At 44.8% G+C, this 24,779-nt stretch overlaps 1 pseudogene across 1 annotated transcript in view; it reads right to left on the bottom strand.

The window, feature by feature from the left end:
• Positions 1-24,779, bottom strand: part of LOC137433709 (spectrin beta chain, non-erythrocytic 1-like) — a 57,831-nt pseudogene that overhangs the window by 7,796 nt on the left and 25,256 nt on the right. The window contains exons 2-8 of the transcript XR_013621472.1: positions 16,894-17,097; positions 16,493-16,795; positions 13,586-13,739; positions 7,250-7,859; positions 6,779-7,060; positions 5,669-5,806; positions 5,318-5,537 (exon numbers count right to left, since the gene is read on the bottom strand). The product of XR_013621472.1 is annotated as a spectrin beta chain, non-erythrocytic 1-like (transcript). The remainder of the gene's footprint in view (positions 1-5,317; positions 5,538-5,668; positions 5,807-6,778; positions 7,061-7,249; positions 7,860-13,585; positions 13,740-16,492; positions 16,796-16,893; positions 17,098-24,779) is intronic.

Here is a 24,779-nt window from a genome sequence, read left to right as displayed (position 1 = left end):
ATGTGGAGTTTGCCAGAGTGAAAGAAAACATGTTTGATCGGTGGTGTGAGTCAAAAGGAGTCGGGAAAGACTTCGAAACATTGCGGGACTTGATCCTGGTGGAGGAATTCCAGCAGTGTGTCCACGAGGACATCAAAGTGTACCTGCAGGAAAAGAAAGTACCAAAGTTGTGGGACGCAGCCACCATGGCAGATGATTATGCCTTAACCCACCGAATAGGGGTCCACAAACCTAACTCCTCGCCTAGACTTCAGCAGGGGAGTTATGGAACACCCGGTGCGGAGAACGACCTTACATGGCGGCGGCCTCGAGATGATTATGGGGACAACTATGATACCCCACCTGTTCAAAATCAGAGGGATGCGGGCCCAAGACAAACTTATAGTTCGGGGGGCCCGAGGCAGACCACGAGTTTTTCCTCCGGGCCTACTTGCGCTTTTTGCAAGAAACCTGGACACTTGATGTCCAGTTGTTACCGCATGAAAAGGGAAGACCCAGAGCGGAGTCCGACTATTACGACTCCAAATGCAATGGCCATTGTGAGAAATCGCCATCAAAAGGGTTACCAACCATTTATTTCAGAGGGGTTTGTGTCACGGGATGGAGCCTCGACTAACCGGAAACCGGTTAGGATATTGAGGGACACATCAATCTTTAATGCTTGAAGGCATTTTGCCATGGTCCGAGGAGACGGCAACGGGGGATAGTGTTCGTTTACAGGGGATCGGGGGCGGTGTTAGTGCTCCCCTTCATGTCATCCATTTGGAGTCCGATTTGGTGTCAGGACCGGTCACTGTCGGCTTACAAGCCACGCTTCCTGTAGAGGGTGCATCTGTGGTTATCGGGAATGATTTGGCCGGGGGTCAAGTTTATGGTAACCTGAGGGTTGGTAAAGAGCCCAGCAGGGAAAATAACACCACACCAGCTCGGGATGGCGACAAAAGTGCCAAGTTATTTGTAGGGGGACTGAACTTCAAAACAGAGGAAGAAGTTCTGACCTCTGTCTTCAACAGATATGGGCCGCTGGTGGAAGTGCGGTTGGTAAGAGACTGGGAAACGCAACAGTCAAGAGGGTTCGGCTTTGTCACGTTTGCCAGCACAAAAGACGCCAGAGAGGCAGAGAAGAATTGGAATGGCAAGGATTTGGAGGGTCGGACCATAACAGTAGGGAAGGCATTTCGTAGGCGTCGAGAGGTCTACAGGAGAGGACAACTGGGCGGTAGTTTTGGTGGTGGCCGCGATCAATATTATTATGGAGGCTCCCTGAGTTACGGCCGCTCCCGAAGGAAGGATTGGCAAAGTAATGGCCGAGAAGGAGACCGCTATTCATGGGACTACAGGGACAAGTGGTCCCACCCTAATTATTAGGGAAGTTCTGAGAAGTTGAAGCACTGAATGCGGCGGAGCCGCCGAGCCAAGATTCCTACACGGATTAACCGTGAACGCCGTTCCTAAAGGCGTCCATGTAGTGAACTTTCATGCACGGACTAACCGTGAACTCCACGTTCCTCAAGGCGCCCATGTAGAGAACTTTCCTGCACGGACTAACCGTGAACTCCACGTTCCTAAAGGCATCCATGTAGTGAATACTCGGCTTGGCCTCCCGGGAAAAGTGCTATCGAGTGGTTTAACTTTGGATCTTTGATCAACCCCTTAACCTTCATTCGCAAGAAACTGACGGTCAAAGTCAGAGGGTCATGAGATGGAGTTTGATTTGGCAGGGACAATGTCGTTGCTGGTGCTTAGTCCAGAGTGAGTAATCTGGAGGGGTTGTGGTGAAATTTTGGTTGCTTGATTTTTAAGTGATAACTGTGCCCGGGGGGAATTGATAATGTGGGGGGGGGGGGGTTGAGTTATCTGGTTTGTTTCTCCAAATTGGCCGGCAAAGAAAGTTTTAGCTGGGTTCAAACTTTCTTTCTTGAAGGGGGGAAGTGTTACATATTTATGTGAATGTATGTGAATTACCATTCAGGTCTTTGCTTATCCATGCGTAGTTGATTAAGGGTTGTTGTGGTTGGAGGGTCAGGAGCCCTTCTGAAAAAGTGTCCGGAAACGGAAGTGACCGGAAACGGAAGAAGAAAAGACACGAGGAAGAAAAGGGACGAGTATTCTTCTTCCTCGCCCCGCTCTGACGAAAGGTGGGATCGACCTTGCGATGCGTGGAAAAGCAGCGCTCCGAAGCCCGCCTGGCGAGAGGAATTACCGGGACGTGTACCTGCCCGGTGGAGACGTCAAGTTGACATGGGGCCGTGCATCGACCCCGCGTCTGGCACCGTTCGCGGCACCGTCTAAACAGACGCGTGCGGGTCGCACGTTGGGGCCTAACGCGCCTTGCAAGCGGCGTGGGGCGTTTGGCTTGCTCTACCGTACCCGCTTCGCGTGGCCACGAGGGGCTGCAGCCACGGTGCCTGGTACGATACCTGCCCGGTGGAAAAACTTCCACCCGGGGTTCGTTCAACCGCCCGAGTGCAGCGACGCTGACCAGTATCTTGGTCAGGAGGGGCCCAGAGACATTGTGAGGAGCAGAGACCAAAAGGGGGTCGTGAGTACCGAAGTGAACACACATATATAAGATGGCCATCTTATTCATATAGGGGATTGATTGTGGATTGGGAATTGTTGATGGTTGTTTGCTATTGATTGCTCGGGGAAAATCTCCGTGGTTGTATCATTGAAATTGTATGGTGTCATTACCATTGAAATATATCCTTGAACATCAGTTTTCTCTTGGGTGGAATTCATATGGATTGCGTGGCGAAAGCGCATATATAATACAACTTTCTGGCGAAGTTCCTCTCACGGTCCGGGGGTCACCGAGACCAGGTATTCACCGAGGGGACCACGTAACAGAGGTCAAGAGCTGCAGTAGTAAGTGCTGCGGTCTTGCTTGAACACACAGCATTAAGAGGTCTTCACGTGGACAAACCCCCTGGGTTGGCACTCCATTGGCCAGGGGAGGGGTGAGGATTTGGGGGCTATCTCCACATGTGGGTGGGCTTCAAGAGATGGAAAGAAGTGTGGAAGTATTTTGAGCATTTCTATGTTAATTTGGTAAACACACATTAATACTGTGGATGAATGTTTTTGTGTCTCCGCCGACAAGGTTGCTGGAGGCATTATGTTTTCAGGTTGTCCGTCCGTCCTTCCGTACGTCCGTCCATCCATCCAGGCTAAACCTCATTTTTATCAGCAACCATATGTCCGATTGAGACAAAACTTTCAGGGTAGGAGTGACACCCATGCAGAATGTTTTTATGATAATTGTGACGTCATTGGTCACGTGGTATGGCAGCCATCTTGGATTCAAAGCAAAATAATTAAAAATATATTTCTCGGAAACCGCTGAATGGACAAATTTTAAACTTGGCACATTGTCATGTACTCCAAATGGGAAACAAAAGCATGATAATGATGACATGATAGGTGAAGTGGTATACCAGCCCAAAATGTTTTAATCGTATTCCTTATCCTAAATATCTGAAATTGCATGCACATGATCTATGACCCATTTGTATTGAAATATTAAAGTTATGACATCATACGTCACATGGTTTGGCAGCCATTTTGGATTGAAGGAAAATATTAAATAATTACATCTCTGAAACAGCTCCCCCTATATATGCGAAATTTTACAAATATCATCTAACAGCACTGTTGCATATAGTTTGAAAATTATGATGTCATAGGTCACGTGGTTTGGCAGCCATCTTGGATAGAAAAACGAACCTTATCCGATCAACACGAAACTTCACAAACGTGATCCACTACCCATACATATGCAGAGTGATGGCATCTACCCATTGTGGGACTATGCGGAGGCATATTGGCGACACAGTCGCATTGTTCTAGTTTTAATTTTGTTCAAATTATACTGTTCAAAGACAAAATTTTACACATTATTTTATCCTTTAATGAAATGTCTGCTGTTTCTTGTCCGGAGGACACATTACGTAGCCTATATTCTGCAAGAATGCGCACCTAATGAGCCTGGCCATCTGAAGTCAGAAACACACCCTCCCATTGGCCTTCTTGCGGTGGGAACTGACTCCCCATATGGTTCTCATTGCTTTAATATGTGTTCTTATATCAAATATACAATTGCATATACTAGGGCATGCCCGTACGTGGGTGCCCGTTCCTTGCCAAAAAAAAAAAAAACGCTACCCGTACGCTCTACCCCGCCCGTACGCCCGTACGCCCGTAAACAAAAAAAACAATGCTCTTCGCTTCCGCCCTTCGCTCTGACTGAATTGGGAGAAATAATGCGCATAAGAAATCGAGAAATTATTATTTTCTCCGGAAGAAATCGAATTACGAACCGTAATGGCGCACGCGCTCGGCTCGGCTCGCTCTCACATCGGCCACGCCTACGCAACAACGCGTTCTGTGATTGGCTGCCGGAAGTGAAGTCTTCACTGTCCGGAAGGTCGCAAATCGCAGTTACGATGAATCGCAAATTAGTTTTAATTAGTTTTAAAACATAGTTTAACGCCAACATAGTTTGCCAAAGTGAAATAAATGAATACGCTCTCAAATGTGCCGTCCGAGGCAGAGTCTGTTCGCCACGTTCGGCACACGTGATAGCTCGCTGCTCTCTGATTGGTTGAATCGTTTTTTGGACATAGCTCGGTAACTACTTCTCCGATTAATATGAAACCTTGAAAAGGCACATCCTCGGGTCCCCAGCAATATACCTGGCAAGTTTAAAGTATATCGGACCCGTGGTTGTCGAGAAACAGCGGTCACAGACATACAGACATACATACATACATACATACATACATACACACACACAGAGATTACTGGAATTATAGATAGATAATATCTCATGTCAAATATATAATCTTATATCAAATATATCATTGCTGTCCAGTGTCCGGCACATTAATTTTCTTGGCTGTCAAACTTGTTTTTATAATATTATTGGAAAGAATTTTCATTCGTGTGCTATCTGATCAGAACTTGCTTGTTCTGATCTCTACATCTGTGTAACCTAAATGTCCCCCCCCCCCCACCCTTTTGAAATCAGTATATATTCTGAAGGCTCCGAGAACAGAATTAGGAGTGACTTCATGCAACTTGTTTGGTGCAGCACCCCTTCGTGCACACATTTATTTATTTTTGATGCTGTCAACCCTATATACAAATAAATTATACTTTGAACCTAATTGAAGTGTTTCGTCTTCGACCGAAGTTTACCAAGTCTCAAAGTGTCCACCTCTGTAACTTGTGTGTGTATTTTGTGTTTGTAACAGGTCTTTCATGATCCTTCATTCAGCTGGAGTAAATCAATTAATTAATTAATGAAAAGGCCTACCTGAATCGTGGCGAGCTTCCTTTCCATTCCTGCAAGTTTAAGCTGCAGGGCCGTGGCTCCAGCCAGGTCTTTTCCAAACTCTTGGCTTGATTCGATGACTTTGGTTTTCTCCTTAATCCAGGCCTTGGTCACGTTTCCTTCAAGGTGAAAGCTCTCGATGCTGAGGGCTGACTGCAGCTCTTTTTTCTTCAGGTCCAGCAACTCGAGAAACTTGTTCCACCTGCAGGCCCGGAGACGAGATGACGTGTCGAAGCACTACACAATGAGTGTCTCTATCATATAGACCACACAGAAGGTATATGTACAAAACTCCCGAGAGCAAAGAAAGCGAGATCGAAAGCATGGCTATACCTGTCATTCAAGTGATCCACCTTCACCTTGATGTCTTGTTCTCCAGGATGACCGGCGTTGATGAGTTGAAGGGAAAGTTGGTTCACCACAGCGATGTGTGAGTCCTCACTGTTCACCTCGAGATCCAGGCTTTGGAAACTGGACCAAGCAACACGCAAGCTTGCAGCCAGACAGCCCAGACACAAGTGAAACTGGATGAAAACTATGACCTTTTTATTGTCTTGCCTCCACAAAATTGAGAAATAATTTAATTCTACAATCAAAATATATAAAAGCCCTGTGTATTTATTTATCTGTCACACAGGAAGTGACGTTGAATTCGTCACTGAAAGGGAGCACACACAATATGAGTGTTAGCGACAGTCGCCATTTTGTTTCCACTCGTGAATTTCTGCCGTCGCTAACGGGTCTAACCTAAACCTAACTCGAATATGCAAATGAGTCATGCTTGGGGTCACAACCTGGAGGAAGCTGTTTTAGACCTGAGGCCGTCATCATCATCATGGACGGTCTGCTCCATATTTGTCTATTTGGCGTGATCGGGTGTTTTCATTACCCCACACGTGCAAAACGAAAAGCGGGGTTTATAAATGGCTTCACTCCTGTCTGTCTGCCTGCCTGGTGTTTAACTCTCTACCTGTCTGGCCTGTAATTGTGTGTCATCAATCACCGCACACTACAATGGTCAGATTTCCCCTTTCGATTGCAGGTAAGGTTGTCCGTAAAAGAGTGACGCAAACACAAATAGGTTTCACCAAAAGAACCCGAAGTTGGTACAATCGGTCTATGTAGCCAACCAAAGACTTTGAAATATCGAGGCTGGGGAATCAAAAAGTTTATCGGAAGTTTTCCCTCCAATATAGAATATAAACTTAGCACGAATGTTCAGTCCTTTTCTATGAAATTTCCAGGTGGTGTCACACACTCGTGATTCTGAAATAGTTTTGAGGTGCGGGGAATGTTGGGGTGGGGGGAGGGACTCGGGGAAGGACATTTTGACTCGCCCTGGTGGACCTGGTTGAAGAGGTTGAGGACCAAGTGCTTTAAATATGACAGTTAGGTTTCATTGGGGTCAGGATCGCACAAACATCATCAGCTGTTTCAACTCACCGGTGCTGGACCACCTCTAGATCTTCAAGGCATGCAGGTAGAATCATCCCGTTCAGCCATTGCTCTTTCTCATCGGTCCACAGATCACATAAATCTGCCTCACTGGACAACTTGTACAGAGCCAGCGCATCCTGCAGCCTCTGCTCGCGGCCGAGCGCGGTCTCCACAAGCTCACTGTACCGTCGCTCCAGCTCCACAAAGCGTCCCGGCCCGTCGGCCTTCTTCATTGTCTTCATAGTCAGGAGGTTTTGGGCCTGCTCGCGCAGAACATCCATGACTGGACTGTGGGGAGAAAAAGAACCACACGAGTGGTGACGTCATATCCTGTATCGATAATACAATTTCTTATTTTGCATCAAATACCATCAAAACGCTTGCAATGTTGTCCTGGTTATCCAGGTACTACAGGTACTGTACCTGGTTGTGATTGATAAAATCAGAGCATGCATGGTGAGATAGAAGCTCTCTTACCGGAATCCAGATATCCCCGCCATCACGTCCTTGTGTTTCTTGACTAGCGTTTGAGCAGAGAACAAATCACTGCCGACGTCACCGCAAGACACGAGGCGAAGCTCGTCCTTGAGCCAGCCCTCAAGGTCGTCTAAGTCCGCCGCGAACTGCCGCAAACTTTTAGCATCGCTCAACCGCTGCTTCTGCGCCGTCGCGAGTTCTTCCAATCGGTTCCACATTCGCTCAATTTCATGCACTCTCTCGGCGATCTCATTTGCATCGAAATGTCCCTGCTTCGTCAACGTCTCAACTTCGCGCACCGTCTCACCTTCGCGCACCGCTTGCTTCAGATGCGCCCGGCGGATACTCAGCTCGTCCTCGAGAGTCCGATGACGTGCCAGGAGACGTCGAACGCTGCTTAGGTCCTCACCGACCTCCTGGGATGAAAGAAGAGCTTCAGTCTCGCATATCCAGCTCGCCAGTTCATCCATCACGGAAAAGAAACACCAGCGTTGCCATGATTCTTCCAGTTTATGTCGCTGCGCTACCTCCATTTCACACAGCTCAGCAAAACGGGTTTCAAGGTGAAGAACACGGTTCTGTACAAGCCCTGGGTCACAGGGCTTGGAACCTGCAGACGGTGACGTGAAACATTCGGAACCCCATTACTTCAATTTTGGTGACACTCAACTGCATACAACAACAACAACAACAACAGGCATTTTAAGGCCATTTTCCCTGCTGGAGTGGGGGTTAGCCTTGCGGGCCCCATGACAATCTTTTCCATTTTGCCCTATTTTCTGTATCTCCCCTTGTTAACCCCCTTGCCCACATTTCTTCTTCCACCACCTTTAGCCAAGGCTTTCTCGGTCTTCCCTGTCCTCTTCTTCCTTCTACATTCATTTCCATCACTCTCCTCAACCAGTCACTTTCATCCTTCCTCAACACATGACCAAACCATCTCAACCTGTTTCTCTTCACACCATCCATCACAGGCTCTATTCCCATCATCTTTCGCAATTCATCATTTGTCTTCCTCTCTCTCAACGATACTCCACACATCCACGGAACTATTCGCATTTCGACCCTTTCCAGCCTTCGTTGCTGCTCTTCGTGCATTACCCATGTCTCGCTCCAATAAATCATAACACTTTTCGCACATGCAGCATACACCTTTCCCTTCAGCTTCAACGACACCCCCCTCCTTGTCATCACGCCACTCAGTTCCCGAAACATCTTCCATGCACATCTCACTCTAGCAACTGTTGCCGAGTCGGATCCACCTTCTCCATTCAACATGTCTCCTAGGTATCAAAATGAAAATTACACTCAACTGGATGTCGCCGAAAATTAAGTGAAAAGTTAGAGTTCACTCGCATATTCTACAACGGCCCCAAAACAAATACACAATGCAAAATACAAATACACAGCTACTCAATACAATAATATTACACAATAAAATACAAATACAATAAGAAAGAGCAATCAGAGATTGCAGACCCTTGCCAGGACATGTTTTTAGTGGTTTTTAAAGCTTATCTGTAAAAACAAACATGGCGGCCACATGGAAGGACGTGACCGATGACGTTATTATTTTATTTCTTTCTCGCCAATTTATCCAAAGATGACGATGAAATTTCTTCTTGATCGGATGAAATTTTGTACTTGTCGAATTATGACGTCATAATTGAGGAACCTATGACATCATCATTGAACCACCTTTAATAATAATAATAATAATACATTTATTTTATATAGCGCTTTTCCAGAAGCCCAAAGGCGCTTTGACAGAGTACAAAAAACAAGTGCAAAAAGACAAAAATCAATAGGTAAATAATCAAAGCAAAAGGAAGGAGAAGGAGAAGAGACAGTCAGGGGTTAAATGCTGTGGGTTAAATGTTGAATGCAGTGTTGAACAGGTGGGTCTTGAGTGATGTTTTGAATGTGGTGAGTGAGGAGGAGTCTCTCATGGTGTGAGGTAGTGAGTTCCAGAGGGTGGGAGCAGCGATGGAGAAGGCCCTGTCCCCCCAGGATCTGAATTTGGTCCGCATGGGGGGGGGGTCAGGAGGTTGGTACCAGCAGAGTGGAGGTTGTGGGTGGGAGTGTGTCTGGAGAGGAGGTCAGTCAGGTAGGATGGGGCCAGGTTATGGAGGGCTTTGTAGGTCAAGAGGGGGATTTTGTACTGGATTCTCTGGGGGATGGGGAGCCAGTGAAGCTTGTAAAGGACGGGGGTGATGTGGTCACGGGTCCGGGAATGGGTGAGTAGACGGGCAGCAGAGTTCTGAATGTATAGGAGTTTATTGGTGATTATTGAGGGTGAACCATAGAGGAGGCTGTTGCAGTAGTCCAGACGGGAGGTGATGAAGGCATGGATGAGGGTTTCTGCAGCCGTGGAGGAGAGGGATGGAAGGAGACGGGCGATGTTTTTCAGGTGAAAGGAGGCTGTCTTTGTGATCTGTTTAGTGTTTTTGTCGAAGGAGAGGGTTTGGTCAAAGATGCTGCCAAGATTCCGGATGTGAGGGGAGGTGGATACTGGGAAACAGTCGATGTTGAGGGCAAAGTTATGGGTGGATTTGGTGAGCGTTTTTGGGCCAATGATGATTATTTCAGATTTATCATAGTTAAGTTTGAGGAAGTTGATTTGAAGCCAGGATTTTATTTCAGTGATGCAGTTTGTCAGGATAGAGAGGGTGGCGGTGGAGATGGACTTAGTGGAGATGAAAAGCTGGATGTCATCGGCGAAGCAGTGGAATTGGAGACCATGACGGCGGATTAAGTGACCAAGGGGGGACAGGTACAGGATGAAGAGGAGGGGGCCGAGAACTGAACCTTGGGGGACACCTTGGGGGAGGGGAGCAGTGGGGGATTTGCAGTTATTGATGGAGATGAACTGGCGTCTGTCAGAGAGGTATGATTTGATCCAAGAGAGGGCAGTGCCGGTAATGTTAAAGGTTGTTTCAAGTCGGGTGAGGAGGATGGTATGATTGATGGTGTCAAAGGCGGCGCTGAGGTCGAGGAGGATGAGAATGTTGAGGTTGCCAGCATCAGAGGAGAGGAGAAGGTCGTTGGTGATTTTGAGGAGAGCAGTTTCAGTACTGTGGTTGGAGCGGAATCCGGATTGGAATGTTTCAGACAGGTTATTGGCAGAGAGGTGATGTTTGAGTTGAGTGGCTGCAGCGTGTTCCAAAACTTTTGACAGAAAGGGTAGGTTGTAGATGGGTCTGAAGTTGTTTAGGGTGTCAGGGTTGAGTCCAGGTTTTTTCAGAATGGGGGTAACAGCAGCAATTTTGAGGGATGGTGGGACGATGCCTGTAGACAGGGAGGAGTTTATTGTTGCAGTGATAAGTGGAGAGAGAGCAGGAAGGGAGGCCTTGACAAAGCTGGAGCGGATGGGGTCAAGAGTGCAGGTGGCATTCCTATGAGGAGTTCAGAGAGGTCAGTAGGGGAGACTGGGGAGAACTGAGACAGGGGTTGGCAGGATAAGGGGGGGCAGGTGGTTTGAGGGGGAGCGGGTGCAGTGGTGGTTAAGCTGCTGTAGATGTTGTCAATTTTGCATTGGAAGAATGATAGGAAGGAGATGCAGTTGTCTACTGTGAATGACTGGGTGGTGGTGTTCAGGGGGCTGAGGAGTTTGTTTATTGTAGAGAAGAGTGCTTTTGGGTTTCCAGAGCCAGGGTGGATAATTTGAGAGTAGTAGGCGGAGCGGGCACAGAAGAGGGCATCTTTGTAGTGCTGCAGGTGGTCTTTGTAGGCTTGGGAGTGAATTGTGAGACCTGTTTTATTGCGGAGTCTTTCAAGTTGGCGAGCACGAGTTTTCATCAGGCGGAGTTCAGGGGTAAACCAGGGAGCAGAATGGGTGAAAGAAACTGTTTTGGTTTTCATAGGTGCAAGCTGGTCAAGGCAGGAGGAGAGAGTGTGGTTGTCGTAGTCAGTGAGGTCAGAAGGGGTGTGGAGGTCAACGAAGGGAGAAGTGGACATTTTTTCAGAGAGGGTGGATGACAATGAGGTAGGTGAAAGAGCGTTTAGCTTACGGAAGTTGATAGTGCGATAATGCCTTTGTGCTGGGGTGGGGATGTTGATGGTCATAGTGATGGCTAAGTGGTCAGAGAGGGTGAGGTCGGAGCCAGAGAGATGATGCAAAATTAATCCAGTAGAGCAGACAAGGTCCAGAATGTGACCACAGTTATGGGTAGGAAAGTTGACATGTTGAGTGAGGTTAAAGCAGGTGAGTAAATCAGTGAAGTCAGTGGTTATTATGGAGTCAGTGGAGTCCATGTGGATATTGAAATCACCGAGGAGGAGGATTGAGGGGGAGAGGTAACAGAGCTGGGTCAGAAAGTAGGAGAAGTCAGACAGGAATGTTGGGTGTGGTTTGGGAGGGCGGTAGACAACAGCCATGACTGACTGTGTGTGACCAGAGAGTTTAAAAGCCAGGTGTTCAAATGATGGAGCAGATGAGATGGAGATGAGGCTGGTCTTGATGTCCTGTCGGTGAATTACGGCAATTCCACCACCTCGGCCCTCCGAACGTGGTTTATTGATGTAAGAATATCCATTGGGTGTAGTGAGGTTGAGTGAGAAGTAGTCCAGAGGTTGTTGTCAGGTTTCGGTGAGACAGAGAAAGTCCAGTTTATTATCCAGAATGTAGTCGTTCAGGATGATGCTTTTGTTGTTGAGGGACCGGGTATTGAACAGGGTGAGCTTGATGTTGCTTTGTACGGTGGGGATGAACTCAGGTGATTTAGCCAGGGTTTGCAGACAGGAGGTGCGATCGTGTGCGTTGCTGTGACCAGGTGCGCTGGGACGATGAGTGGGAGTGCGCTGAGCCGACCAGAGTATGGGAACGGAGTGACCTGTTTGTAAGTAAACAAACTTACGACCAGAGCCACTATGAGTATATCTGGGTCGTCGCAGGAGTCCGTGGTATTTGATTGCAGAGATGCATGATGGGGTGGAGTGAGTATTGAGCAGAATAAGCCTTGCGGCGGAGTACCTCAGAGCCATGCCAGGCAGGAGCGAAGGGACGAGTACGAGGCCAAGGTCGAGGAGGCAAAGCGGCAAACGCAGCGGCAAATGACCGCAGCCGCAAACCAAGACCACAGCGGCAAACAGCCACAGCCGCAAACCAAGACCACAGCGGCAAACAGCCACAGCCGCAAACAACGGCCACAAACAACGGGAGCGGGCCTGAGGAAACAGTGGAGGAGCCGGGCAGGTGAAGCCAGGAGCAGAGCCAGGACCGAGCAGAGGGCAGACCCAACGGCCAAAAATCCGCCACGACCACCAGAAAAGCAAACTATGTACAATGGCCCAAATGCCCTTTAGAGGCCATTTTTCCCCGCAGAGCAGGGGTTGGCCTTTTTTGGGCACTGTGGTCCCCTTTTTGAAGCAATGTTTTACAGCCGGATGCCCTTCCTGACGCCAACCCTGTTAGTCGCCTCTTGCAACTCACAGGGAATTACCAGTGAACTGGTACTCAATTTGCCAACATCGGAAGGATGACAGGCTGAGTCAACAAGCAAGCATGTTGCAAGAGCAGGTCCAACACGAAGGGACAGTCTATGGAAGGCAAGAGGCAAAAGGAAGAGCTCAAAATGCCGGCGAGCGAGCGGTTTTACTCGCAGTCTTCTGACGTCACTGGCGCTTTTCCTCCAATCAGCGCATCGCTTGTTGCGTCCTCCACACCGACTGGCCGAATGTTCGCGCCTTCCGCACTGATTGGCCGAGGTGTCATCGGTCGGTGGCCAATCAGTGTGTCGCTCCTTCACCTTCCTGAATCTTCTCACCGCGTTGGTGTCCTCTCATTGGCCGAGCGCTTGGCGCCCTGCTCCTTGTTCGCCCTCCCCCCGTCAATCAAGAGCCCCCCTGAGCATGGCTATTTCCTGCCTCGCACGATGTTTGTCGCCATGGTGGCGTACTGCGTGGCTGCTGCCTGTTGATTTTTCCGGTCAGTTCCTATGGTCAGTCAGTGTAAGGGGGGGATTTAATTAATGTGTGCACTGAGGGCCTATCTAAGTGTCTAGAAGAGTGCGTTGCCATACGGGACAAAGGAATGATCACCAAGTCTGACACACAGGGCAATTATCTTAGTCCCGAGAACTATTTATCACACGAACATCCTTGTATGATCACAAGGAAAGGAGCGGTGTACAAAAATACAGAAATAATACCAAATGCAAATACAGCAACTCAAGATAGAGTGCAATTGTCGTGGGGTCGCGACGCTTCACTCGGAATGATCCCCTGAAGAGTAAGTGTTGGTTGGGCAAAAGTCCAAAACGTGTCCTTGTTCTTCCACCTTCTGAGGGCCATGGGAAAGTACTGTTTCTCAAAAGGAAGGTTACCAATGATACGCACCATCCCCAATAGCTGCAATAGTCTGCGCAGCGTCATTCACACTGCGAATGCGCTCCTCCTGCAGCCGAATGTCTGCCTCGATGAGTGTATGCTTTTGGAGCAGATCCTTAACATCCAGGAGGTGCTTACCATAGCACTGAGATTGCACCTGTGCCTGGAGAGTACACAAATAAACATCACCGAAGCTTTGGTTAAAAATAAATAAAGGAGAACCACTCGTTTTCTCACAAAAAGGACACGTACAGGAGACCTTCAAACATGGGTCCAATCGGTATCAGGGTAACACCGACATGCAAGGAGCACGATCTCAAGCAGATTTTACTGTTTTCAAAACAGGAGATCCAAAACAAAGACAACATGGGGCATTTAACAAGGCAGAACCATGACCAGATACAGTGCCCAGAGAAGATCTACACCCCCTTTCAAATTTTTCACCTTTTGTTACCTTATAGACTGAAATGATATTGCACAAAATCAGACTTTTTCCACCTTTATTTACACATCGTAAACCAAAACTTCCAAGTGAAAATAAATTTTACAAATCTCAGAAAATGTATTAAAAATACAAAACTACTTTATCTTGGTTGGATAAGTGTCCACCTCTGAGTTAATACTTGCTGGAAGTATATTTGACAGCAATTACAGGTGTGAGTCTATTGGGTTCCATCTCCACAAACTTTGCACACCTTGATGGGCAATATTTGCCAATTCTGTACAAAACTGTTCCCGCTCAGTCAGGTTGCGTGGGGAGTGTTAATGGACAACAATCTTCAAATTGGGCCACAGATTTCCGATTGGATTTAGCTCTGGGCTCTGACTGGGCCACTCAAGGACATTTATATTTTTGTTTCTTAGCCACTCCAGTGTAGCTTTGGCAGTGTGCTTCGGGTCGTTGTCATGGTGAAAGGTGAACTTCCGTCCAAATTTCAGCTTTCTTGCAGAGGGCAGCAGGTTTTCCTCTCGAGAATTGTCGGTATTTTGCTCCATCCATTTTGCCTTCTATCCGGGCAAGTGGCCCAGCCCCTGCTGATGAGAAACATCCCCATGACATGATGCTGCCACCTCCATGATTCACAGTAGGGATGGTGTTCTTTGGGTGATGTGCTGTGTTGGGTTTGTGCCAAGCGTGACATTTTGCATTTCAGCCAAAAAGTTCCATCCTGGTTTTGTCGGACCACAAAACCTTTTGCCACATGGCTTCAAAATCTCCGGAGTGGTTCTCAAGGTGGGTCTTTTTGAGTAATGGCTTCCTTCTTGCCACCCTACTGCGCAGGTGAGATTTGTGGAATGCTTGGGATATTGTTGTCACATGCACACAGTGACCAGTCTTTGCCATAATGGCCTGTAGGTCTTTCAAAGTTGCCATTAGCCTCTTGCTGGCCCCTCTGATCAGTCTCCTTCTTGCTTGGTCATCCAAATTGGTGGGACGGTCTGATCTAGGCAGGGTCTTGATGGTACCATACGCCTTCCACTTCTTAATGATTGGCTTGACTGTGCTCCAAGGGATATTCAAGTCCTTTGAAATATTTTTGTACCCATCCCCTGATCTGTGCCTTTCCACAACTTCTTCCCATAGGTCTTTTGAAAGCTCCTTGGTGCTCATGGTTGAGTCTTTGCTGTGAAATGCACTACCCAGCAGAGGAAATCTACAGGAACAGCTGATTTTATTTTGAAATAATCAGAATCACTGCAGTTTAGGTGGAGGCCAATTAACTTGGTGTGTGATGTTGAAGGTGATTGGCTACACCTGACCTAATTTACAATTGCTATTATAAGGGGGTGTGGGGGAGGGTGGACACGTATCCAACCAAGATAATCTAGTTTTGTATTTTTAATAAATTTTGTGAATGTTGTAGAATTTGTTTTTCACTTGGAAGTTGTGGGTTTCGATGTGTAAATATAGGTGGGAAAAGTCTGATTTAATTCCAGGCCATGAGGAAACAACAGATTAAAATTTTGAAAGGGGGTACAGACTTTCTATGGGCACTGTATCTTGATTATGTTACATCTGAGAATGACCGATCTACATCAAAGTAGATCTGCCTGTGGACTCACACTCACCATCTAGTATTTTCTTGCCACTCACAAAGAAATTTAATCACGTATGTCAAGCTGATTCACTTATTCATCACAACATCACAAAGAAGAGTACTCATCCCAAGTGACGGGAAAAACTATCAAAAGTATACCCTTCTCTCTCTCTCACTCCCCGTCTCCCCCTCCACCCTTCTACAATCCCCTCTCTCCACCACTGTCCTGTCTCTGTCACTTTCATTCGAGATTTCGACATAATTATTCAGGCCCTGAGTTCCGATCGTGAAATACGGAATCAGATTTCGTATATCAGCTTTTAATAAGCCAATACGATACATTATTCAATCTTGCCGGGAGCCAATCACCTTGCACCTAGCCTCACACCAGCCAATCAGCGTAAGCACTGATGGACGAAAGGACAGCCATCCGTCTCTGTCTTATGTATATCGATGACGAAACGTATTCAGTAATTGGGGCTGTTGGAGGAGTCGTTGAGGATTCTGGAATGGAGAGGTGGGTTAATCAGGAGTTCCTCTGAGCAAACAAAAAACGACGGAAGAAAGGAGTGGAAAAACCAAAAAAATGGCGGCTGCACGAGGAGCCGGGAAGAGGATGGCCTGTGTGTAGTACAAGTAGCGTCTGGTACACTATGGCGAAAATGGAAGACACGCGCATTACCAGATAGATGATGTCCCTGACCAGACAGAAAAAACCGTTGTTTTATTTGGCGAAAATAAATTTGGAGTTGGACACTTTCATTTTCGGACCAAGTGACCAAGAATTGGGACCAAGAAGCAGATCATTAGACCCAAACATAATCCCTGTGGAGAGGTCTAGCAAGGACCGCACCGTGCACGTCTCTCTCCGCAGTACCTTTAAGTCGTCCATCCGGTCATTCAGGCCGGTCATCTCCTGTAAGACGCGCCGGAACCTGAGATTGGCGTCGAGGCGGGCTCGCCGTGTAGCCAACAGCCCCTGCAGGTGCTCCCACAGCTGCTTCATGTGACGACACCTTGCATCTATGCGCCGGGCTTCGTGATATCCCTCCGCCTGGAGCTCGCGTGCCAATTCCACCATGGCTTGCACACGTTCCTCGTACACACAGACGTCCACTTCGATCGCCTCGTGCTTCTTGATGGCGGCTTCCACAGACGCCAGGTCTCGGCCAAAGTTATCCTGCAGTCCCAAGAGCGAAGCAGTTTGCTCAGATGATGTTTTTGAAAAGGAATCAAATAGATCGCGTAGATGTGCTTCGGGTCCTTGAGGTCGATTACCTGGAGCGCGAGGCGTTGATTCTCCTGAAGCCACGTCTCGCGCCGCATCACCATTTGGTCAAACTGAAGAGCCATCTGTTCCAATTTCTCCTGGTGTGCCAGCTCGGCACTTAGGGTCATCTTTCTCTTGTGTTAGGCCTTTTCGAGCCGCTCCCATGCCTGTTCAGCAAGCAAGAGGTTTGGAAAAGGTTCCAAACTTATAATCTGAAGGACAAAAGTGAGTCTGCCAATGTTATTTGACTACATGTCATTGTTGCTGTGCTGTTGTGTTATTTGACTACCAAATAGGTATTTGCTTTTTCCTCTGAAACTACAACAAACAATTTCAATGAAACGTCACCACAACCTTCATCACCCATGATGTACCAGTTTGCTCAAGGCATTAGAAAAATTTGGGTCTGAGGAAATACAGGATGTGAGGGCGGTTGGGGAATGGGTTGCCCCCCAAAATAGGTATTTTTATTTTTTTGTTTGTTTAAATTCTTATGATTATTTTAGTATGATTCTACATGCTGCCCTGTCTTCTAGAAACCATTCAAATTTGTTTAAAATACCTTTAATCAGTGCAGTATACTGTTTATTCTACCAGGTGAGTGCCAGGGGTATTGCCCCTATGTTTGGTATACATAGTCAAGACTCCTGGAAGAGCTAGTACACTGAACTGATCAGGACGTAACAGACAAAAACAGGAAGCAAAGCACGCGTACATGGAGAAGGAAACTCCAAGAAGGAAAAACTGGAAAATTAGGAGGGATGAGGGTGAGGTTAACGAGGGTAGAAAATATCATGGTTTTGGATTGGGGACAATCTGAGTTGGCGGTGAACATCTGCGTTGAGGACCTGGAGGAAAGAATGACATTGAAGAGGATGTGGAGGTTGATACTGTGGAAATGTAACTCATTGATTGGGACTGGTAACGAAGCAGATAGACGATTTCGTAAATGAATGTCAGGAATGTGCACGAACATGGTAATCTCTTGTCCACCTGGTCACAGCCCCAGGCTGGAGCACCCCCCTATTGTTTGGTAAATGGAACTCGCAGCAGGAGAGGAGCGAGCTGGTGCCAGTGAGGCGACCGAGTAACATTGCTGCGGAGAAGGGATTACGATTTCAGCGCACAGAGGATTAACTGAAGTTTGCCCATATAAACAGAAGAGACATTGAGTCAAAGGGCACTCATCCTCAGAAGCCCTGCCCGACGGAATGAACGTGTACCAGGAGTACGGCGCTGCAGCCACGAAAGAGGGACTATGCGGATAGAGTTACCTGGTCCATTGAGTTAACGGTAGTTATTACTATTTGAAACTAGTTAATAAAGTTGTGATCTTTCGTAAACCTGTGACATCATTGGAGTCTTGAGTCTCACACCACTTCCTCGACAATCTGGAGGCACCGCTGGATTTCGAGTGGACGTCGCCAAGGTAAGCATGGCGGCTTGGGGATGGTCCATTATGAAATACGAACTTGTGTTTAATTCTGAACATGGTGGAGGATGTGTGTGTGGGGCTTGCCGCGATATTGGTAACATAATCCAAGGAGTGTAAACGTATTTTTGTCACGACCGTCCGAGGTAAAAGTCACGGATGGAACGTTTTAAATGATTCTATTATTCGTGTGCTTGCGAGGATGCGTACGGTATACACTGGGTGTTAAGAGCCTTACTCTGGTCTGCAGGCAAATCGGCTCCTGAAGTGCACCATGAGGCGATTTGTTTGCCGGTTCGGTAAGGTTCGGTAAGGTCCGTACACGTGTAAAATCGTGTACACCCGTTTTAAATAAATAACTAAATACATAATTTTTTCCAGTTTTCCCGCCATTTCTAAAACTCGTTTGATTACAATATAAATTAATGACAGACAACGCCATCTCATGCCGGTCCAGAATTATTGTGAAAGATGGCGATTGGATGAAAATTGCATACCGACACTCCCTCACTGGCCCTCATTGTCCCTCATTTCCATTCTGGCTACCTGTCTCCTGCTCCCGCTCCTTCTCCCTCTCTCTAGTTCCCATTGGCGGACGCTTTGCGAGAAGCAAAGCGTTTGTGTGAAACCTCAACCTAAATATAAAAATTGATCTGCTTGGTGTTAGTTTAAGGGCTGTTCCAAATTTATCCTGATTATGAGAGATAATTACAGGAAATGTGTACTGTTCTTGTTTGGTGATTATCAGACAGATAGAGAGAGACAGAGAGACAGACAGAGAGAGATAGACAGAGAGAGACAGAAAGTGAGAGAGAGACATAGACAGACAGAAAGAGAGACAGACAGAGAGAACCACAGACAGAGAGAGACAGACAGACAGACAGAGAGAGATAGACAGAGAGAGACAGAAAGTGAGAGAGAGACAGACAGAGAGAGATAGACAGAGAGAGACAAACAGACAGAGAGACAGAGAGAGAGAGACAGAAAGAAAGAGAGAGAGACATAGAGACAGACAGAGATAAAGATGATATTCAGACAGATAGAGAGAGACAGACAGACAGACAGAGAGAGATAGACAGAGAGAGACAGAAAGTGAGAGAGAGAGACAGACAGAGAGAGATAGACAGAAAGAGACAAACAGACAGAGAGACAGAGAGAGAGAGACAGAAAGAAAGAGAGAGAGACATAGAGACAGACAGAGATAAAGATGATATTCAGACAGATAGAGAGAGACAGACAGACAGAGAGAGATAGACAGAGAGAGACAGAAAGTGAGAGAGAGACAGACAGAGAGAGATAGACAGAGAGAGACAAACAGACAGAGAGACAGAGAGAGAGAGACAGAAAGAAAGAGAGAGACATAGAGACAGACAGAGATAAAGATGATATTCAGACAGAGAGAGATAGACAGAGAGAGACAGAGAGAGAGACATAGTCAGACAGAAAGAGAGACAGACAGAGAGAACCACAGACAGAGAGAGAGATAGACAGACAGAGAGAGACAGACAGAGAGAGAGACAGACAGAGAGAGACAGACAGAGAGAGAGAGAGAGACAGACAGAAAGAGAGAGAGATAGACAGAGAGAGAGACAGAGAGAGAGACAGACAGAGAGAGACATAGACAGACAGAAAGAGAGACAGAGAGAGAGAGAGATAGACAGACAGAGAGAGAACATTTTTGGGAACGTTTTGGGAACATTCAAATGTTGGGTTTTGCTGACGTTTCCACAACGTTGTTTCAACGTTTTTCACATTACTTTCCTGCAACATTGAACTAATGTTGTTGTAAAACGTTTCCACAATGTCACTACAATGTTTCACTTTCGTTGTTGCAACGTTTTGCTCCAACGTTTTGGGAACATTCCAATGTTGGGTTTTGCTGACGTTTCCACAACGTCGCTACAACGTTTCACTTTCGTTGTTGCAACGTTTTGCTCCAACGTTTTGGGGACACTCAAATGTTAAGTAAATCGGATAAGAATTCACGAGTTATTTAATTATTAGCGATTAATGAAGTACTTATTTAATTAATTACATTTCTTATTACATTACAGTAATTACATTACAGTAATTACCTGAGGTAATTACAGTAATTACAGTTCCGGTAATTACAGTAATTACAGTAATCATTACAGTAATTGCAGTAATCTTATTACAGTAATTACATTACATTAACTCAGGCACCTTTTGAGTAAGGAAGCTGATATTTGGACATGACACTGACCAAGTGATGTGGCTGTCAAGGAAAATTTTGATTTATTGATTAATCATTTAATAAATTAACTCGTTGATTTATAAATGACTTATTTAATTAAAATTCCTCAGAGATACATCTTCGGATGAAATACTTGCAGATTGGTTATGCTATGAGCCAATTGATTAAGGAAAATATTTTGTGATGGCCATATTGGCAATTTCGTGGCCATATTCGTGGCAACTCAGTTAGTGCCACTGCACCTTTAAAATGCATCCCTGCGTTCATTTTTCGATCGATTGAGTTGAAATTTTGAACAATCGGATCTGGACTGTCATTGTTAACGACTCTAGCACGCACCCGTCCAATCAGAATGGAGCGGTATGGTCCCCGGATCATCACTGCCCGCAGTTTTAATTAGTTTTACTTTTCTCTTGGTCATATAATTTTGAAGACATGCATGTCATGATATAGGAAATGTTTGTTCTGTTGAACGGAATAAATGTTGTTTATTTGTGTGGGTGTGTATTTTTCTGTATTTTGGATATATTTTCACGACTAATTCCAGTTAACATCCTGCAAAATTTGCACATTTTCTGGCCGAGTCGAAATTGTGTTGAGTTCCTATGGCATGCGCCATTAAAAGCGCTGTGTAATGGTTGAGCTCCCTTTATTTCGTTTTGGTCACGCGGATGAGCAGACAAAGTGACGAATGCTGCGGCTGGAGCAGTGGAAGCGATTTTAATTGTTCAATGATTATTCGATATTGTTATGACTTATTGTCAATAGGTATACTAAGTGGCCATGAGGTAGCCTGGTGCTATGTACAGTTTTATTCTATTGTTGATTATACCACATAGCTGTGGTGATAAAGGAAATGTTCGTTTTAAATAGATGATGGTGATAGGACCATGACTATAAAATCATGATGATTATTATGAATGATATCATAGGGTTCAAATGCAGAATGATTGCAGGAACTTGGGAAAGAACTTTCAAGACCTATGGGATAAATTGGGTGTTACAAGCGATGGAGTTTCAAAATTTAGCATGATTGAAGGAATTTTACAGTCTTATTTCAGGAGTTTTACGAAATTTATATTGCCAAGAGATTTGGATACTATTAAAAGAAAAAAATGATGAGATATTTTTCCCAAATAACTTTAATATCTGCCATCCATTTTGGCGGTCTCACGAATGAAGGATGAGTTGCCTTTAGTGGTTGCAAATAAAATTTGTGGAGACCAGGAAAAATGGGGAAATATGTCAGATATGACCCTAGGACAGAATGGTGAGTCATCAATTGACATGAGGTATGAACCAGAGGTGACGACCGATGAGCTTCGATCTCAGTCAATGGATGGACCTGTCCTGACATCATTGGGGAAAGGGCTTATGCAAGGAGTCATCCAAAAGGATTAATTTGATTTATTGATGAATATTGATAAATTAATTGAAATTGAATAATTGAATTGAACTGAATAAATTTAATTGAATAAATTTAACTGAATAAATTGAACTGAATAAATTGAATTGAATATATTGAGCGTTTGATTGATGAAAATGCGGTCTCAAGAAAGAAGCTTTGATATCTTTGTGAGATATTATCAACAGAAGACAACCTTGGAAAATTGAGCAAGGTGGTGAGTTTATATATAGATATATGTGCGGTTACCATTGTGTGATTTCCCCTTCAACAGAGCGGACACCTGAGGATTCACCCATTTCATACTGACCCTCTGGCTCATCTGCAAATACTGATCTGTGAGATTGGATTGTGCAAAAGCCACAGGTGAGAGAGATTCTCTGGAAATCACCATTTGAACAGGTGGAGAGATCCTTCCTGGAGGTACGAGTGAAGCTTTAGAGGAACAAACTACAACACATCCAACGCTACTTTGATAAAAGGCAAAATGGGAAATGGAGCCTGCAAGAATACACAAGGACAACCAGAGATTCCACAAGAAGGTACTTGTACACATCATATGTATGACCGTTATGGTGCCGAAGCTATAAGGCAGGTCGAGAATTGGTATTTGTGGACAAAGGGACATAATGAGGAGTTTCCAAGAGATGGTACATTTGAGCGAAGTCGATTGGAAAGATTGGAACAAAGATTGAAAGCCAGGAAGAGACAGAATCTAATGGTAGACTGGCTTGCATTCCATCTTTGGGATGGTGAATCCAGACAACGGGAACAGCAAGAACGGATAACGGATCTAGAACTTAAAATAAAAAGGATACAGGATACAGTGGAGGAGACAAATGCACAACTGCCCTCAAAATTAGGAATGAAAGTGACAGTTGTCCCATCTGATTTCCAGTTGTCTCCCCAAAAAGGATGGTACAGAGAATTTTTTCGTGTTTCAGAAGATAACGAGAGATTGCAGTGGCAACTTAGGGATGTAGAGATGCAGCCCAGCAATACAAGTGCACAGGAGTAGTGTAATAATGTTGCTTCTGGGACACCTCCGTTTAACATGGGAAATCCCTATCTAATGTCATTTACCCCCTTGTCTTTTTCAAAAATCATAAACACCTCTATTTCTCCCACCCTCATCTTTATGAACCTTTTGTCTGTAGTACCTATCCTTAATGTTGTTCATTAGACCACTCAAACACTACAAATATTTGTTTTCTCTTATAGACCTATCATCCTTCTTCTACATATCATCTGGCAGATTAATCTTTGACCCACTCAAACATTGACCCATTCACTTCCATATTAATTCTTTCCCTCCCTCATTGCCCCTAAACACCTATATTTCTCTCACCCTGTTCTTTACGAACCTTCTAACCTTTTGACATGTTATCCTTATTCATTAGACCACTTAAACACCTGTGATCCTTCTGACCTCATGGACCTTTTAACCTTTTACTCTTAATATCATCTGGTGAATATAACCCACTCAAACAACGACCCTACAAATATTTGTTTATGCGTGGGAAATAATTTAATTCTCCTACAACTCTCTTCACCATCTAATATATTAACAAAAAATATGTTTGAGTTTGGTTCTTTATTAAGATATTTTAACTGAGCTAAGATAAAATGGTAAACCTCCCTCAATGTTCTTGCTTGAGCGCCTCCAGTGCCACATACCATTTTAAAATTAAAGTATATATTTTCCTGACAACCATCAAAGTTTTCCGTCCACTCAAAAATATTTCCATCTTTTTTACCCAATTCACCGGTATTTAAATTAATTCTCTTATTTGTTTTGTGAATTTTTTTACCAGTTGCCTTTTCAATTATACCTATTTGATATTTTTCACATTCATTATGTTTTCCATTTATATACCAAGGTTGATTACACCTCCACTCTTTAGTCTGGTTGATACTTGGTTCTATCATTTATATAATAGTAAAAAAGGCGGCGGTAGCCCGTTAAAATCCCCAACCCCCCCCCCCCTTTTTTAACTTATCACTTATATATATCTTATCACTTATATATATCTTATCACTTATGTATATCTTATCACTTATATATATCTTATCACTTATATATATATCTTATCACTTATATACTTATATAACCATAAGGGAGACTATCAATTCCATTTTCTAAAATAAACCTCTTATCATCAAAAGCCCCCAATGCTTTCTTATTTATCTCTTCTGAATATAATTGATGTTTATAACTTCTTATTCCATTAATCTTTCTAAACTCTTCTTTCTTTGTTGTTAAACAGTTATAATAATCCTTAAAGTTTATTGTTTCTTTAATAACATTTTTCTTTACACCTTTTAACTTCTTATCAGTCTTTTCAACGTTATTCACAATGTATTTATAAGCATAAGCCTTTGACCTCAATCCCACAAATTCACTCATAACATTTCCTCCTAATTCATCCTTGAACTTTCCAATCACCTTTTTATTTTTAGAAGAGAACAACTCACTCTCTGGACTGTAATTACTCGTGTCATAGATATTAATGTCTCTTTTCATGTCTGAATAAACATCGTTGGTATTAATTTTCAAAATAAAACTATCTGTATCCATATAAAGTAGATTAACATCATTTTGATATTTCTTCCTCAAGTTATTATAAAAGTAATCATACATTAATGACTTTGATAAATCAAGAATTGTTGTCCCAATATAAATAGGTTTGTTCATTTCAATACTCTCTTTAATCAAATGGATCGCACAAAAGTTCTCAGTAAAGACCTCAGCTCGAGTAAAACTCGGTCTATTAATTAATTTTGATGCTTGTTCCCAAGATGTTGATAATCTGATATTTTGTCTTTTCCTCACATTCTCCAT

This window comes from Myxine glutinosa, unplaced genomic scaffold (genome assembly GCF_964187855.1).
Source record: "Myxine glutinosa unplaced genomic scaffold, kmMyxGlut1.1 SCAFFOLD_153, whole genome shotgun sequence".
Classification (NCBI taxonomy): domain Eukaryota; kingdom Metazoa; phylum Chordata; class Myxini; order Myxiniformes; family Myxinidae; genus Myxine; species Myxine glutinosa.
The sequence above is the reverse complement of the archived record's forward strand: the minus strand, read 5'-3'. Positions and strand labels throughout refer to the sequence as shown.